At 43.0% G+C, this 17,603-nt stretch overlaps 1 long non-coding RNA gene across 1 annotated transcript; it reads right to left on the bottom strand.

The window, feature by feature from the left end:
• Positions 1-10,141: 10,141 nt before the first annotated feature.
• Positions 10,142-10,725, bottom strand: LOC119781005. Its single transcript, XR_005280482.1, has 3 exons — positions 10,653-10,725; positions 10,466-10,579; positions 10,142-10,392 (listed from the first exon to the last, which is right to left on the bottom strand). It is a non-coding gene; the product is annotated as an uncharacterized LOC119781005 (long non-coding RNA).
• Positions 10,726-17,603: the final 6,878 nt, after the last annotated feature.

Below are 17,603 nucleotides of genomic sequence, written 5' to 3'. Positions count from 1 at the left end.
TATAGTTTTCCCAATCGGTTGGTTTCAAATTAAGAATATAATCAAACATATGGATAGATAAGCCTTTAGATACGAATATCACTATCCAGTTATTGATACAATTTTAGTAGAGCTGAAAAACCGCTCTGTCAAAGTTGCTCTCTGTGGACAGCAGAGAAAAGCAGAAAATCTTTTGTCAGGCAGCAGAACGCTACAAAACATTTGCAATCCGTAGACTGTCATCTATCAGGTTTGTACGATAGATATTTCCATCAATGACTGAATAGTGAGAAGAAGAAAAAGGATTCTGTCTATTTAAAAATCCCAGGCAGTGAAATGAGTGAACAAAAACTAACTTTAAACATATTGTGTTTCAGACGCTTTGTGGCTCAGATCGTGAAGCTGTGGCTCCACCTTATCAGCTGATCGAATCAGGAGTTACCAAAGACAGATACCGCGACTTTTGAATTTATATAATGCTACGCCACATTGTTCCCAAATCCTCTTCCGTGGGAAAAGAACTCTGATTCAGACCACGGTCAGGAGATCCACAAAGAGTCTCTCCTCTTTTTTTCTAAGTGGTGTATTTTTCACCCCCTCCCAAGGTCCAAACACCTGATGGATTAATTAACCATTCACATCAGGTGACTCTTAGGAAGGACAGTGTGGCGTGGTGTGAGCTCCTCATGATGCGACCTTTCACATGAGGAGACCCTTAGGACGGACAGTATCGTCTTTGTATAGAGCGCTTCAGTCAGCCCCCCACTTTGTATAGAATGCTCTGGACAGCCGTCAGTAAGTCACCTATTCTTACTGGAGAAAGGACAGCAGCCTAAAGTGTTTTATTTATTTTTTTTCTTTTAATAGACCGATACATATACATGTACATCATTATTTATTGTGTATAAAGATATATATATATATATATATATATATATATATATATATATATATATATATATATATATATATATTCTTACAGAATCCTATGAGGCAAAGGGCCACATAGTAAGGCAGAGTGAGGGGGTCGCAGCCATCCCCCAACCCCCCTCGCTGCAGTGTGAGTGTCACTCACACTCATCACACAGCAGGCAGAGACTGAAACGGAGTGCTAACAGTGATTATATAAGAAATCAATACAAATAATTAAAAATAATCATTTAATCATCATAACCGTTATTAAAATAACATAGTTAATTTTTATATGCATTTTTATACATTTTTTAATTATTTTTTCATCAGGTGACGCTTAAACCGTGTGGCATGGTGTGAGCTCCTCATGATGCGACCTTTCATATCAGGTGACCCTTAGGAAGGAGAGTATCGTCTTTGTATAGAGCGCTTCAGTCAGCCCCCCCACTTTGTATAGAATGCTCTGGACAGCCGTCAGTAAGTCACCTATTCTTACTGGAGAAAGGACAGCAGCCTAAAGTGACCCAGATCTTTTCCACTGCAACCTGTGTCTGAGCGAGCACAGAAGCGGCTAGAAACACAACAACCATGGTGGGGGAGCATTTTATTTATTTTTTTTTCTAACCATCTTAAAAAAGATTGTGTATTTAAGTTTGGGAAAGACAGCTAGATGCGATCTAAACCTTCCCTCCATTTTTACGGAAGTAAACAAGGAGCAAGACGGCTTGTGACGTTATTGAAGTCTCTACTGCGCATGTGGGACGCTTAAACCGTATGAATGGACAAAATTAGACATTAGTTTTTTTTTTGTTTTATTTTATTTTATTTTTTTTTTTCTTTTAATAGACCGATACATATACATGTACATCATTATTTATCGTGTATAAAGATATATAGTCTTGCAGAATCCTATGAGGCAGAGGGCCACATAGGCAAAGGGCCACATAGGCACAGGGCAGAGTGAGGGGCTACAGCAGCTGCAGCGAGGGGGCTACAGCAGCTGCAGCTGCAGCGAGGGGGGTTGGGGGGTGGCTGCACTGTGTGAGTGTGAGTGACTGCACTCATCACACAGCTGCTCAGGCAGAGGCTAAAACGGCGTGCTTACAGTGATTATATAAGAAATCAATACAAATAATTAAAAATAATCATTTAATCATCATAACCGTTATTCAAATAACATAGTTAATTTTTTATATGCATTTTTATAAATTTTATAATAATTTTTTAATTATTCATTTTTTATTAGTTTTTTAATTCAATTTTATATTAATTTTATATCAATTTTATATTAATTTTATATCAATTTTATATCAATTTTATATAAATTTTATATTAATTAAGGCGGGACTTCCGGTTTAATTAAGGCGGGACTTCCGGTTTAATTAAGGCGGGACTTCCGGCTGTCACTTTGGAATGTGGGCGTGGTTTCGAGTTTGATGAAAGGTGGTTCATATTGTTTTTTTTTGTCATAAGTTTCCATAGGTAGCTATTTGGGCATATTCCTTACAATCTTTCTAAGACTTTCATGTTGTTTATATTAATATTAGAATTATACTGTATTAACCGAAATTGAGAATTATGTTGCGATAAGATTTGAATTTATCCTCCAGCCCTATATGTGAGCTTTGATGAATGTTTGCCTTTTAACTGAAAAATAGTGTTTTTATTTCCCATCTTCTAGATCTGAAAAAAAAAACTTTGATGTGCGGTTGATTCAAATAATATTTAATAGTAGTTCTATTTTTTTCCCCAACGGAAGAATGCTCAATAGTGGTTGTGAAGAGCCAAGGACGCGCCCCTCTAAAGCTGCTATGGCGATAGCCGTACTGCTCCACTTGTGAAAGTAAAATCTGATGGGCTCTCTTTTTGGCATCAAGACAATTATTCTTATTGCCACATTGTCAGACATGACACTGTAAAAAAAAAAAAAAAAAAGCAGATTTCCTAACATTACAGGTGCTGGTCATAAAATTAGAATATCATGAAAAAGTAGATTGATTTCAGTAATTCCATTTAAAAAGTGAAACTTGTATATTATATTCATACATTACATACAAACTCATATATTTCAGATGTTTATTTTGTTTAATTTTGATGATTACAAATGACAACAAATGAAAATCTCAAATTCATCATATCAGAAAATTAGAATATTGTGAAAAGGTTCAAAATTGATGGCCCTTGGTGCCACACTCTAATCAGCTAATTAACTCAAACCACCTGCAAAAGCCTTTAAATGGTCTTTCAGTCTAGTTCTATAGGCTACACAATCATGGGGAAGACTGCTGACTTGACAGTTGTCCAAAAGACGACCATCGACACCTTGCACAAGGAGGGCAAGACACAAAAGGTCATCGCTAAAGAGGCTGGCTGTTCACAGAGCTCAGTGTCCAAGCACATTAATAGAGAGGCGAAGGGAAGGAAAAGATGTGGTCGAAAAAAGTGTACAAGCAAGAGAGATAACCGCACCCTGGAGAGGATTGTGAAACAAAACCCATTCAAAAATGTGGGGGAGATTCACAAAGAGTGGACTGCAGCTGGAGTGAGTGCTTCAAGAACCACCACACACAGACGTATGAAAGACATGGGTTTCTGCTGTCGCATTCCTTGTGTCAAGCCACTCTTGAACCACAGACAGCGTCAGAAGCGTCTTGCCTGGGCTAAAGAGAAACAGGACTGGACTGCTGGTGAGTGGTCCAAAGTCATGTTCTCTGATGAAAGTAAATTTTGCATTTCCTTTGGAAATCAAGGTCCCAGAGTCTGGAGGAAAAGAAGAGAGGCACTTCATCCACGTTGCTTGAAGTCCAGTGTAAAGTTTCCACAGTCAGTGATGGTTTGGGGTGCCATGTCATCTGCTGGTGTTGGTCCATTGTGTTTTCTGAGGTCCAGGGTCAACGCAGCCACATACCAGGAAGTTTTAGAGCACTTCATGCTTCCTGCAGCTGACCAACTTTTTGGAGATGCAGATTTCATTTTCCAACAGGACTTGGCACCTGCACACAGTGCCAAAGCTACCAGTACCTGGTTGAAGGACCATGGTATCCCTGTTCTTAATTGGCCAGCAAACTCTCCTGACCTTAACCCCATAGAAAATCTATGGGGTATTGTGAAGAAGAAGATGCAATACACCAGACCCAACAATTCAGAAGAGCTAAAAGCCACTATTAGAGCAACCTGGGCTATCATAACACCTGAGCAGTGCCACAGACTGATCGACTCCATGCCACGCCGCATTGCTGCAGTAATACAGGCCAAAGGAGGCCCAACTAAATACTGAGTGCTGTACATGCTCATACTTTTCATGTTCATACTTTTCAGTTGGCCAACATTTCTATAAATCCTTTGTTTTTATTGGTCTTCAGTAATATTCTAATTTTCTGATATGATGAATTTGAGATTTTCATTTGTTGTCATTTGTAATCATCAAAATTAAACAAAATAAACATCTGAAATATATGAGTTTGTATGTAATGTATGAATATAATATACAAGTTTCACTTTTTAAATGGAATTACTGAAATCAATCTACTTTTTCATGATATTCTAATTTTATGACCAGCACCTGTAATTTAGCAGGAAAATTGCAACAAAACAAGAAAAAATAATTTCTTTCTGTCACCTTTGCATAATTTCTTGGATTCTTCTTATATTTGCTCACCTCTCCTCACCATCAATCATTCCTCTCCATCTTGCACCGCATAACTTAAAATGTGTCAGTGTTCCTCTCTTCCTCCTGCCCCTTGTCTGCTCTTTTATTTCTCGTCAATTTCTGATCCTTTAATCCTTCCTCTCCGCATTGGAATTGTGGATTTTCCACAATGCTTTATTGTTACAATCATTGACTCTGCCATGAGGACACACTGCAAAAAATTTTAAACCTAAGTAAGTTTATTTTTCTTTAAAAAAAGAGCATTTCTTTCTTGAATTAAGCAGTTAAGTGATACACTTTGCCAATGGAATAAGGCAATTTACATCTAAAATAAGAAAAAACAATTGTGTAGTCTTATTCCAAGTGGATATTATCTAATTATCTTATTTTAAGAGTAAAAATACTCATTCCATTGGCAAATCTTATTATTTACTTGCTTGAATTATGCTAAATACACAAATTTTAAGACATTTTTACTCGTTTCCAGATCGTTTTTGCAGTGTGTGAATCTTCCTCTACTTAGTTTGGTTCGCCTGTGTGACTTTGTTTTTGATCATTTGTCCTCTGCCGTCCCACCTCCCCAGTTGACCCGACATGTTTGTGTTCTATAGGGCCCCAGTGGCAATGACTCTCCGTCCCCAGCATCCTGGCACAGGCTCATCTAAATGCATACGCTCTTGCCACTGGCTGGGGATTTGCAAGCATGTGCAGCAGCTTCCATGAATCCATGCAAGTGAGAATGTTGAATATGGTGGGGGAAAAAAAGTGATGATGCCACCCAGTAGGGTCGGTGGATTTTTTCCTGCCTTCTCTGTTGATACTTTCCCAACGCTCAGAGGAACAGTGACTCTGACAGTTTTCTTGCAAGCCGGCACTTCCATTGATCAGTTCACACACAGTAAACAAACAGCATCCCCTATCATCCCTCGCAGCGGCTCCTAGCAGACAGACTTCTGGGCTGAGGCTGGAAGCTGGGCTCATAATCATGCGTTACCCGACAGAGCTTGGCTTTGTACTGATAAAACAGTACTACAGTGTATAAAATAAATCACATGGAGAATATTTATTAAATCCACAGGTGTTATCACCATGGAATGAACACGTGGAGCTTCTCGAACCCTGTTGCTTTCTTTGGCTGAAGTTCAAAAGAAAAACCCCAAAACATTACCTTTACAATCAAGCTGCAACCTTATTTATTCATACATTATTAACAATGTGCTCTAGTCAGTGAAGTCTGTAATGCAAATGTTGCATCCAGGGTTTTATACTATGAGAGTTAGAAATCATACACTTCTTTAAAGGAATCTTTGGATCCTTTTCTTTCATTCTTTAGATCTGATTAAATAAAGTTATCTCTTTGAAGGATGTAAGACTCTATATGAAAGGAATTGATTTGATTCCTTTAGAAGCACATGCTAAGAATACATTTAGCTGATAAATTTAGGAACCCAGTGGTAAAAAATAAGTATTTGATTTAGAAAGAAAATGAGACTGAATTTTATTCAAATAAAATTCTGAAAAGTGTGGTGTATTTTACTATTTAGCCCTAAACTAACATGTGTTTTGGTTGTGTCTTACTAATTTGCGGGTCCAGGAACTGAAATGTTTAACACACATCATACAGTTCCGAAAGTATCCTGAAAAAGCCAAGCTTTGCTGTATCCGACTAACTTCTAAGGCAGATAAGAGGTCCTCCTATCCAGAAAAGCGAAATGGACAACATTTAAACCCTGAAGCCAGAGTTGGACCATTTTTAAGCAATCCTAATAGCATTGTCTGGACAGACATACACTTATGAAGCGGATTCTATTCTAGATTTACCGCACAAACAGTCATATATTCTGAGTTTTCTTTACACTTAACCTCCCGCCAGTTCTAAGTCTTTTCGGAGTGTCTGTTTGTTTTCCACAATTTTAAATCCATACATTTTCCAAGCTTTTACTGTAACTAAGTCTTCCTATTCCCCAATCACCACCACATGGTGACAAGGTTCTAAATCTGAGCAGTGTTAGTTTTCCACCAAAAAGCATTTTGCTGTTGCTGTAAATAGCTGAATTTCAGTTTCATATGATCAAATGACCTTTTCCATACTTTTGCTCTGTCTCTTAAAAGGGTCAAAATAAACATTAAATTGGATTCACAATAACTTTCTAGGTGCCAGGATTCTAAAAAAGCCAGAAGTGTGGTGAGGACAACTAAAAGTTACCTGAAAATAGATCGTCTAACCTGAGCTGTGGATCCCTGCAGCTCCCCCAAAGTCACCAGTTCCATTCCTGTCTCCAGACTGAACTGGGCAAAAAGGTTGAAATACTGAAGTGTTTTATAACCCAAAGTTTTATCTCACCTATCTATTCTTTTCTTTTTTGGAGTAAATTTTGTTCCATTATGTAGCAAGCAGAGAATATGGTGTTTTTTTCACTTTTTTTACTTATTATTTTTTCTCATTTAGTTTTCAAGAGCTTTTTTTTTTTTTTTTTTTACAATTGTTACATATTTTCAATTCTCAAATGCCACTTTTTATATTTTTTGTACTCTTTTCAAATTGTGTTTTATAGATCATATTTTGTTCACTTCAAGCCCAACACAAACATTGAACAAACATTGATTTTTGACCGGTAAAAAGACCAATAGAAATGTGTCTTTTGGCTCCTCCCTTTATAGGAAAGCCCGCCCATTCTTGGATTGCATTTTTTTTTCAAATTTCCATTTACAAAATATGTTTTTTGCAAAAATAATGGAACACATTTCACTTCATTAACTTCCTCCTAATAATAATGATTCTCTTATATTTACTAACAAAGCTCTGGGGCCATCCTAGAATCCCTTGATGTATACAGAGGTACCCCAAAAACAAATAAATGATTGGGTGTTCTGGATTTTACAGGGTATTACAGAAAATAAAAATAACGTATTTTTAATTTAGAAAATATATACATATATAAAACATTTATCATTTTAATTCCTTCAAATTCATGCCCCATGCTCATGCTTTGTCTCTCACATTAAAGCTTAATCAGTTATATCGAAAATTGTGTTTCTAACATGACTATATCTAGAGAATCTTATGGGGCAAGAATACTGATCAAATGCAGTTTTTCTTGTAAGTTGATGTATGTGGCTGATTAAAAATGCTGCAAGTTTAGAGCTGGAAGCAGAACATCAATCGATGTCGGACTGCAAGAGTGGTGGTCAAGTCTTTCATCAAAAAGCAGAGACAGGCAAACCTGGCATGTTTTAAAGTTTAAACCTTGTCAAAAGCCACACAATGAATATAATAGATATGTTTATGTTATTGTAGATATTGACAAAACTTTCTTGTTTATAGATTAGAAGGCTGCAGCTCTTTTGCTGAAACCATTTCTTTCTACACACAATTACAAAAGCCTGAGGTGATCTCGATTGCTGTTTGTTCATTAGTGGGTTGATAATGAAGTCCCACTGAATGATAGGGAGATAGTAAGCTTTACCATCCGTTTAATGGCGGGAAGCATTGCAGACATTTGGTTTTCTGTGATTTCTTTGGAATGGATTACGGTAAAGATGACCTCACAACTCCTCTCCAAGCCTCCTGTTGTTCAGCAGACTCCAAGCCATTGATTTAAGCTCACCACCTGCAGGCAAACTCATTTCTGATGACACCAGACTTTATTTAAAACATAAATATTTAAGCAGGTTGAGCACAAAAGCAGAAACTCCAATGACAGCTCCATTTTCACAGCACATCTACCCCCGTATAAATTACCACTAAAGGAAAACTTTCTCAAAGATTGGGGGAAGTACAGATAAACAAAATAATCTATAATTAAAGCATCTGCAGCGTAATTACAACCTGTGCTATCGGTTCTCCCTGACAAAATGATCCAATGCTTATGAAACCAAATAAAGAAGGAGCCGCATTGTGACTGTGTTGCATAGATTAAATAAAGTTCCTTTATTTTTTAACTGCTTCTTGATTGAAAGTGATGCGACAGTGTTCTTTGTAAGGCCAATTGCTCCCTGGGTTGCTTTCTTCCTCTCCTCACACTGATGCCTCCCTGGATAAAGACAGATCGGCCTTGACGGGGAGAGACCAGGCAGCCGCTCCTCCGTTTCCGCTCTTGACTCTTACGGGTTTGACAACGTAATTACAAAAGAGAAGGAGCTGGGCAATTAAAAGGCTGTGATTGTGGACAGAAGGGGCTGGAGTAGAAGCAGCGCAGCAAAGACGAGACCCCACAGGGCTTTTCTCAAGGAGGAGCTGTCCAAATGTTTCAGCACATCTGACAGGGAAGCAAGTGGAATCATCATTGCACACTTGTTAAATTAACAAATCCATGAAGATAACTTTGAATAACTTCTCTCTTATGGTAGATTCTCAGAATTTTGCTCCGCTTATATATTTAAGGATGAAGTTTCTTGTAGCTAATGTTGCACAATATTTCCTTTAGTAGAAATATCACCAGTATAAAACAACTGGCCATATATAGACAGGGTGTTTGAGATCTAAAGAAGTGATACTATCAGTCCCGTCATTAAGCATGACAAAATTAGCATTTTCAGATTATAAGTTGCTTTTTAATGACTCAAGTTTAAGAAAAATGTTAGCCCTGTATAAGACACAGAGCTCCCCCACTTTATTTTCCAAAGCAAACTAATCAGCTTCAGCGTGGGTGTTATCAATCGCTTACGGTGGCAGGCTGATAAATGTTTTCCCTTTGTTTATAACATCACATATAAGTGAGGATTACAGGGGAGTACGCTGTAGTTAATGGACCAAATGAGTCTGCAGAATGATTCATAACACATCTTCTTAATTCATATTAGAGGTTAATAAAGAGACTAATGTATTCATTGGTTATCTTATTGTGGCAGCAGGTGGTGTATACAGGAAAGAGAACCTGATACTAGCGATTTCTAATGGACCAATAACGCCACCTTGGGAATTTCACCCAAAGAATTAATTTTAAAGGTAGGATACGTAGATCCGTTCTACCATAGAGAGAGTCAGAGACGTGGTTATAATTTAGAAAAAACAGCAATTCTTTATTTAAACATGATTAAAATAACAGGTCTTGTTAAAATATACTACCCACACACACGGGAAGGCGAGGGGGGAGCCTGATTCAGGTGCTGAGGCTTACCTGATGGAGTGGGTCGAGGCGAAGTGAGGAGTGATCCCAGTAGATAAAGCAAAACAGAAAGGAAGGCACCCCAAATCACTCGTGGCAGCCACTACACACATGCACTCTGTAAAACAATGGACTAGAAGGGGGCGGCACTGCACACCAAAACGGGAAGTCCCCACCACCAGGACACCAGGAACCACCACGTCAGCTCTCAGCAACTGAAAAGACAAAGAGGGGCATAAATAGCTTTTCACACACACACGCACACTATAAGGGGAGAAAAAAAAAAGAATAACCCAAAAAAACAAACATTAAGAGTCACAGGAACAATTGGAACCCAAAATGCAATTCCCCATGGACTCAGGCAACCCAGATAACTGAATAAACTCAGGATAAGAAAAGTAATACCGGGAATAATAACAATCAAGAACCAGTCCAGTAACAGAGGTTGAACAGTTGTCACATAAACAGCCCTTTGAATAATCCAGCCCAGCCTATGCTGCTGGAAGAGGGCAATTTCTGCTGCAGGCGGGCTCCAAGTTTAACCAGCCACGATACCGGCTGATTAAGGCGTCTAAGACCGCACCGCCGTGGTTAAACAACAGTTGGAACCGAGGTGGAGCCGCAGCTCAGGCGTCCGACTGCCGTGAGCTATCAAAAAGCTGCAGCTGGAACGTGTCAAAGCTGTGTTGTTTCTCCCAAGTTAACGCCGCTGGAATTCCCCAGATCACCAGGCCCCACACAGACCTGTCAACAAAATATTACTACTTTGTGGTGGAGCAGGAAGTGAATGTGTCAAATTGTCATACAGCATACATACCGATCCGGCCACCAGAGAAATCCCACTGAGGAAGAGGACGGAGGCAAAGCTGCCGATTACGGCCAGGTTTGATTGACGCGCTGATCACGAGCGCTGTAACCGGGAACGTCTTGTCTAACAAACCACCAAACATGCACATCAGCACCACAATTATCCATTGAGCGCACTAGCAGCCACTGCAACCTACCTGTACCGTTAACCAGCAGCCGAGGCGACCCGGAAGCAAAGCGGAGGAACCAGAGGAAGAGGGTAACCGATAATGCCACCACGCCCCTTTTATAGGGTGCCCTCCAGAGGCAATTGGCTGACACTGCCCCTGCAGCCAACACTCCTGCCTCCAGGAGCATGAGATGTCCTCCTGCTACAGTCTTCCCCCCCTTTATGCATCGTCGCCCCGACGATGCCACCAAATTAAGACACCATGCTCGTTCCAGGGCCTAAAGAACCCTGCAATTGCATTAGACGTAGGACCAGAGAAAATTGTTGGTCGTGGGAGATGGTGGACATTGGTATGTTGACCAGCAGCAGACCGTGTTGTCCGGCGAACAGCCCTTTCACTACGGCCCGAGTTTACTACCGGTAGAGTAACCAGCTCCTCCGGTAGCAACTCAGCTACCGCACCACAAGGAACGTCTGATGTTCCTTGTACTGTTGGATCTATGGAGAGAAGAGGCAGCTCCGGGGTGGCCTGGGCCTGACTGGCATTGGCCTGGGGAATCTCCTGCCTCAGTATAAACAAATCACCATGAGCAGATGGTTCATCCTCAACCTGTGGCTCCTCAGGAGGAACTGAAGGAGGGGGGGCTAGAGCGCTAGCTCCAACCACGGCTTTCAACAGCGTACGATGCACATGTTTAACCTGTGTGGGATCATTAACAGTGACAATGGTGTACACCGAGTGACCGTCCTTCGGGGCCTTCAAAATCCGGTATACTACAGAACCCCACAAATCTTGAATTTTGTGACGTCCCTTGTGGCTCATATTACGGAGGTACACCAACTGGCCCTCCTGTAAGGGAGCATCACGGACCTGCTGGTCATGATGGTTCTTCCGCCGCTCAGCCACGACCCTTAACCTTTCACGTACTCCTTCAAAGGCGATCTGCAAACGGGCCTGGTGTTCTTGGACCCACTTATGAATGCTTCCACTTCTCGGCTCCTGTACCTGACCCAACAGAAAATCCAGTGGGAGTCTTGGCTCCTGCCCAAACATTAAAAAGAACGGGGAGTCACCAGGTTGCCTGGTGGGGAGTGGTGTTGTAAGAGTACAAGAGCTGAGGCAAGCAGGAGCTCCAGTCTCGTTTCCGAGAAACTGGCAAGGTTCGTAAGAGATTATGCAGCGTTCTGTTGAAACGCTCACACTGTCCATTGCCGGCGGGATGGTAAGGAGTGGTCCTAGATTTCGTAATCCCATAAAGATTACAGAGCTGCTGGATCAAATTGCTCTCAAAATTTCGACCCTGATCTGAATGGATGCGGGCAGGCACCCCCAATTTACAAAACCATTCAGTTACTAGAGCCTGAGCCACAGTGGAGGCTCGCTGGTCACGAGTGGGTACGGCAAGCGTGTACTTGCTGAACACATCCGTCATGACCAGAACATCTTCTACCCCAGCCTGGGTTGGTTCCAAGACCGTGAAGTCTATGGCCACGATTTCATTAGGCCGAGAAGCCAGCAAATGCCCCATGAAGCTATGGGTGGCAGAGTTAGTGCCTTTGGCCACCTGGCACCTCTCACAGGATTGGCACATATATGCCACATCAGAGGACATACCCGGCCAGTAACACCGCTGCCGCAACAACTCCAGAGTCCGTTCGATGCCCTGATGGCCATGTTTCTGATGGGCTTCTGTTAAAACCTCTTCTTTTAGTACCGCTGGTAACAGCAGCTGGCAGACGGACTCAGCACCATCTGGCCGGAGGGTCTGGCGGTACAAAGTGCCGTTCCTTTCCACCAAACGATCCCACTGACGGAGCAAAGCCAGCGCGGGTGGGGTGAGCAATTTACGCTCAGCAGGGGTTGGTTGTCGCTTTTCCTCCCAAAACTGTAGGAACTGCTGGATAACAGGGTCGGTCTGCTGCAGCCTACAGATCTCTGCAGGGGCATGGTGAGGAAGGGCTATGATGGTAGCCTGTCCTGCCTCTGCTTTGGAAACCCGCAGAGCTTGCTGCAAAGAGGCCGGGAGTGATGTACCCGGGAGCATGGCTTCCATGTCCTGCATACTGGGAGGCTGCTGGCGAGACAAAGCGTCAGCATTCCTATTGACCCTCCCTGATCTATATTTGATTTCAAAGTCAAATGCGGCAAGCTGGGCTGCCCAGCGTTGTTCGGTGGCCCCAAGCTTAGCCGATGACAGGTGGCTGAGGGGGTTGTTGTCCGTGTAAACAATACACTTCTGACCAAGCAGATACTCCCTAAATTTTTCGGTCATGGCCCATTTAAGAGCCAAAAACTCCAACTTCATGGAGCTATAGTTGGCCATATTGCGCTCAGTGGGCCTTAGGCCCCTACTCGCATAAGCGATGGGCCTTACCTTGCCGTTCTGCTCCTGTGACAGGACCGCTCCTAGGCCACCAAAACTGGCATCAACCTCTAAAATGAAAGGGAGGGAAAAATCAGCATATGCCAACACAGGAGCTGTGGTGAGCTTGGTCTTAAGGGCCTCAAAACTGCGTTGGCATTCCTCAGACCAATTCCCTGCCACTGCACCCTCTGGTCTCTTCCCGGATTTTGTGCTCCCCAGCTTGGCTACCAGCTGGTGCAGAGGGGCGGCCAACTTGGCAAAGCCCTTCACGAACCGGCGGTAGTAACTGGCAAAGCCAAGGAATGACCGCAGTTCCGAGATGGTGCTTGGAGGCTGCCAGTCGGTTACCACTTCAACCTTACTGGGGTCGGTGGAAACACCCTGGTCCGAGATCACATGCCCCAAATACCGCACCTCCTGCTGGAAAAAGGCACATTTAGCAAGCTTGGCCTTCAGGCCCTGATGTTGTAAACGCCCCAGAACAACCTCCAGTCTCTCCAAGTGCTGTTCAATGGTGGAAGAGAACACAACAATGTCGTCCAAGTAAATCAACAAGGACTGAAACTGTTGGTCCCCGAAGAGCCGCTGCATCAGACGTTGGAAAGTACTGGGAGCATTGCAGAGCTGTGTTGTTTGTGGCTCAAACAACACAGTGGTATTTGCGAAGTGCTCAGAGCAGGTAGCAGCCACAATCTTAAATGTACCACCTGGAATCCGCCAGGCCTTCCGTCCCCGCACCATGGCTCTTCCACAGGCGGGCTGAGGGGGCCGTATACTAGCTTGATGGCACTTTTGCAGAGCTTGCAGAACTAACTCAGGAGCCTCTGATACAGAGGGTAAGTCAAAGAGGGCCAAACCATGTCGCCCGAAGAGTTCGCCATAACATCGGCGGATCACATTCATCCCCAGCACCCCAGGGGCCTGTGCAGACATACCATTGGGCAAGTCCTTAACCACCAAAATGCCACACTTTGGCATCAGCTTACTGCACAGTTCAAAATCCAGTTCCATGTACCCAAGGTAAGGGATGTTTAACCCATTGGCTGCACGGAGCTGTAGCCAGTCACACAAGCGCAGTTTCTCCGGGCCCCACGGCTCAAAATGCTGATGGAAAAAGCTCTCCGTGATGGTAGATACCATGGATCCAGTATCCACCAAACAAGGAACAGCAGTACCCCCAATATTAATACACATATCGGGGCAAGAGGACATGAGGTTGGGCATTTCTGAACCACCTCCTGTTCTTGAGCCAATATCACTGCCCGCCGAACTGTGACTCAACAGCTCGGTGGGTGGTAGTTTTCCGCAGGCCGTGAAGGACTATGTTGTACACTTGTCTTCTGTGCAGGCAAAGGCTGCTGCGGGCGAGGAACACGGACCCCGTCACATTCCCTAGCAAAATGTCCTGGTTGGTGGCATCGCTTACAGATAACTGGGCCCCACTGTGAGGGGCGGCCCCGGGAATGAGGGCCCGGCAAGCGAGAAATGCTTTGTGTAAGTTGGTTGATTTGCTCTTGCTGGAGTTTAAGCATCTCCTTCATCTCACTTAGCTCGGACGCCAGGGGTGGCTTGACGGACAACTGTGGGCCACTTGTAGCTCCACACTGAAACCCAAGAACTGAGGGCAGAAGTTATTCTGTCCCCTCAGTTCTTGGGTTTCAGTGGCTCCTCCTGGCAAACCCTCCCGCTCCCATTGGATCGCCTCAGCCCGGACTTCAAGCAACGTAGCGGTTGGTTGCCTACGCACAAACTGTTTCAATTCGCGACGAAGAGCACCATCAGTTACGTGTTCAACAAACTGATCGCGCAGTAAGACCTCAGCATTAGGCACGTCACTAGGGGCGCGCTGTTTAACAGATGCCATAAGGCTCATTAATGCAAGGGAGAACTCCTGAAGAGTCTCGCCTTCTTGCTGTCAACGAGAAAAGAAGGCTTCCTGCAACCCTACATAGGAGTCAAAGCAACCATACAGCTCCTGTAATATCGCGATTATTTTAGCTGGGTCTGTTCGTTCTGCATCGGACCGAAATCTTATTTCCTCACGTGCCTCTCCCTCAAGGTGATCTAAGAGGAAAAAAGCCTGGTCGGATGCAGCCAAATGACGCGCTCTAATACACGCCTGCACCTCCTCAATCCATTCACTAATGCCAATCCCTGACTTTCCTCTGAACATAGGGCATTTCCTATCTCGGGGCACAAAAACAAGTCTCTCTGTTACAGTACCAACGGTGGCAGGAGCGGGCACGGCAGACCCGGAGGCCGCCACATCAAGGGCAGGCATGGCCGCCACCTGTTCCTGTCGCAGCCTCTCATTATCCGCCTTTAACTGTGCAACTAAGTTCCTTAAATCCTTCAGTTCTGTATCCATAGTTACACACCCCCACCAAAAGAAAGAAAAAAAAAAAAAAATAATAATAATAATCTACCTGGGGCAGCGGCGTATTAAGAGAAGGGGAAAAAAAAAAATCCAACTGGTTTTTTTTTTTTTTTTTTTTTTTTTTTTTTGTCTAAGTCACAGCAATACACACAACTGTTCAACCCCAACCTGGACCAAGAGAATACAAATATTTAACAATAAGAAACACGAGAGCAAAGGGAAGAGAAAAAAAAAAAAAAAAGGAGAAACACACGTCTCTGCTCTTAGTAGGTCCTACCAGCAACGCCAGAATGTGGCAGCAGGTGGTGTATACAGGAAAGAGAACCTGATACTAGCGATTTCTAATGGACCAATAACGCCACCTTGGGAATTTCACCCAAAGAATTAATTTTAAAGGTAGGATACGTAGATCCGTTCTACCATAGAGAGAGTCAGAGACGTGGTTATAATTTAGAAAAAACAGCAATTCTTTATTTAAACATTATTAAAATAACAGGTCTTGTTAAAATATACTACCCACACACACGGGAAGGCGAGGGGGGAGCCTGATTCAGATGCTGAGGCTTACCTGATGGAGTGGGTCGAGGCGAAGTGAGGAGTGATCCCAGTAGATAAAGCAAAACAGAAAGGAAGGCACCCCAAATCACTCGTGGCAGCCACTACACACATGCACTCTGTAAAACAATGGACTAGAAGGGGGCAGCACTGCACACCAAAACGGGAAGTCCCCACCACCAGGACACCAGGAACCACCACGTCAGCTCTCAGCAACTGAAAAGACAAAGAGGGGCATAAATAGCTTTTCACACACACACGCACACTATAAGGGGAGAAAAAAAAAAGAATAACCCAAAAAAACAAACATTAAGAGTCACAGGAACAATTGGAACCCAAAATGCAATTCCCCATGGACTCAGGCAACCCAGATAACTGAATAAACTCAGGATAAGAAAAGTAATACCGGGAATAATAACAATCAAGAACCAGTCCAGTAACAGAGGTTGAACAGTTGTCACATAAACAGCCCTTTGAATAATCCAGCCCAGCCTATGCTGCTGGAAGAGGGCAATTTCTGCTGCAGGCGGGCTCCAAGTTTAACCAGCCACGATACCGGCTGATTAAGGCGTCTAAGACCGCACCGCCGTGGTTAAACAACAGTTGGAACCGAGGTGGAGCCGCAGCTCAGGCGTCCGACTGCCGTGAGCTATCAAAAAGCTGCAGCTGGAACGTGTCAAAGCTGTGTTGTTTCTCCCAAGTTAACGCCGCTGGAATTCCCCAGATCACCAGGCCCCACACAGACCTGTCAACAAAATATTACTACTTTGTGGTGGAGCAGGAAGTGAATGTGTCAAATTGTCATACAGCATACATACCGATCCGGCCACCAGAGAAATCCCACTGAGGAAGAGGACGGAGGTAAAGCTGCCGATTACGGCCAGGTTTGATTGACGCGCTGATCACGAGCGCTGTAACCGGGAACGTCTTGTCTAACAAACCACCAAACATGCACATCAGCACCACAATTATCCATTGAGCGCACTAGCAGCCACTGCAACCTACCTGTACCGTTAACCAGCAGCCGAGGCGACCCGGAAGCAAAGCGGAGGAACCAGAGGAAGAGGGTAACCGATAATGCCACCACGCCCCTTTTATAGGGTGCCCTCCAGAGGCAATTGGCTGACACTGCCCCTGCAGCCAACACTCCTGCCTCCAGGAGCATGAGGAGATGTCCTCCTGCTACATTATCCTTTCTCAAAATGAGATATGCATGATTAATGCTGTACTTTCAGATTATTCCATAGTGCAGGAAAGGGTGTCCTGTGTTTGCTACTACTGAGGTTATCCGACCATACCCGCATTTTCTGCTGAAGCCCATTCTAAATTAGCTTTTACACTGGAAAAACGATCTAGAAATAAGTAAAAATTTCTTAAATTAAGTGTATTTACCCTTAATTTGAGTAGGTAAATGAAATGATTTGCCAATGGAATGAGTATTTTTACTCTTAGAATAAGATATTTAGATAAAATACACTTGAAATAAGACAATATAATTGCGTTTTCTTATTTTAAATATAGGTTGTCTTGTTCCATTGGCAAAATGTCTCTTTAACCTTCTCAATTCAAAAACAAATGCACTTATTTTAAGAAGAAATAACTTATATAGATTTAGATTTTTTCCAGTGTATAGCTTTTATGTAATTCTTTTCCTTTAATTGTGCAACTAAATTGCAGCAAA

This window comes from Cyprinodon tularosa, unplaced genomic scaffold (assembly GCF_016077235.1).
Source record: "Cyprinodon tularosa strain WSP-4 unplaced genomic scaffold, ASM1607723v1 ctg17, whole genome shotgun sequence".
Lineage (NCBI taxonomy): Eukaryota > Metazoa > Chordata > Actinopteri > Cyprinodontiformes > Cyprinodontidae > Cyprinodon > Cyprinodon tularosa.
This window is presented reverse-complemented; position numbering and strand designations above follow the sequence as displayed.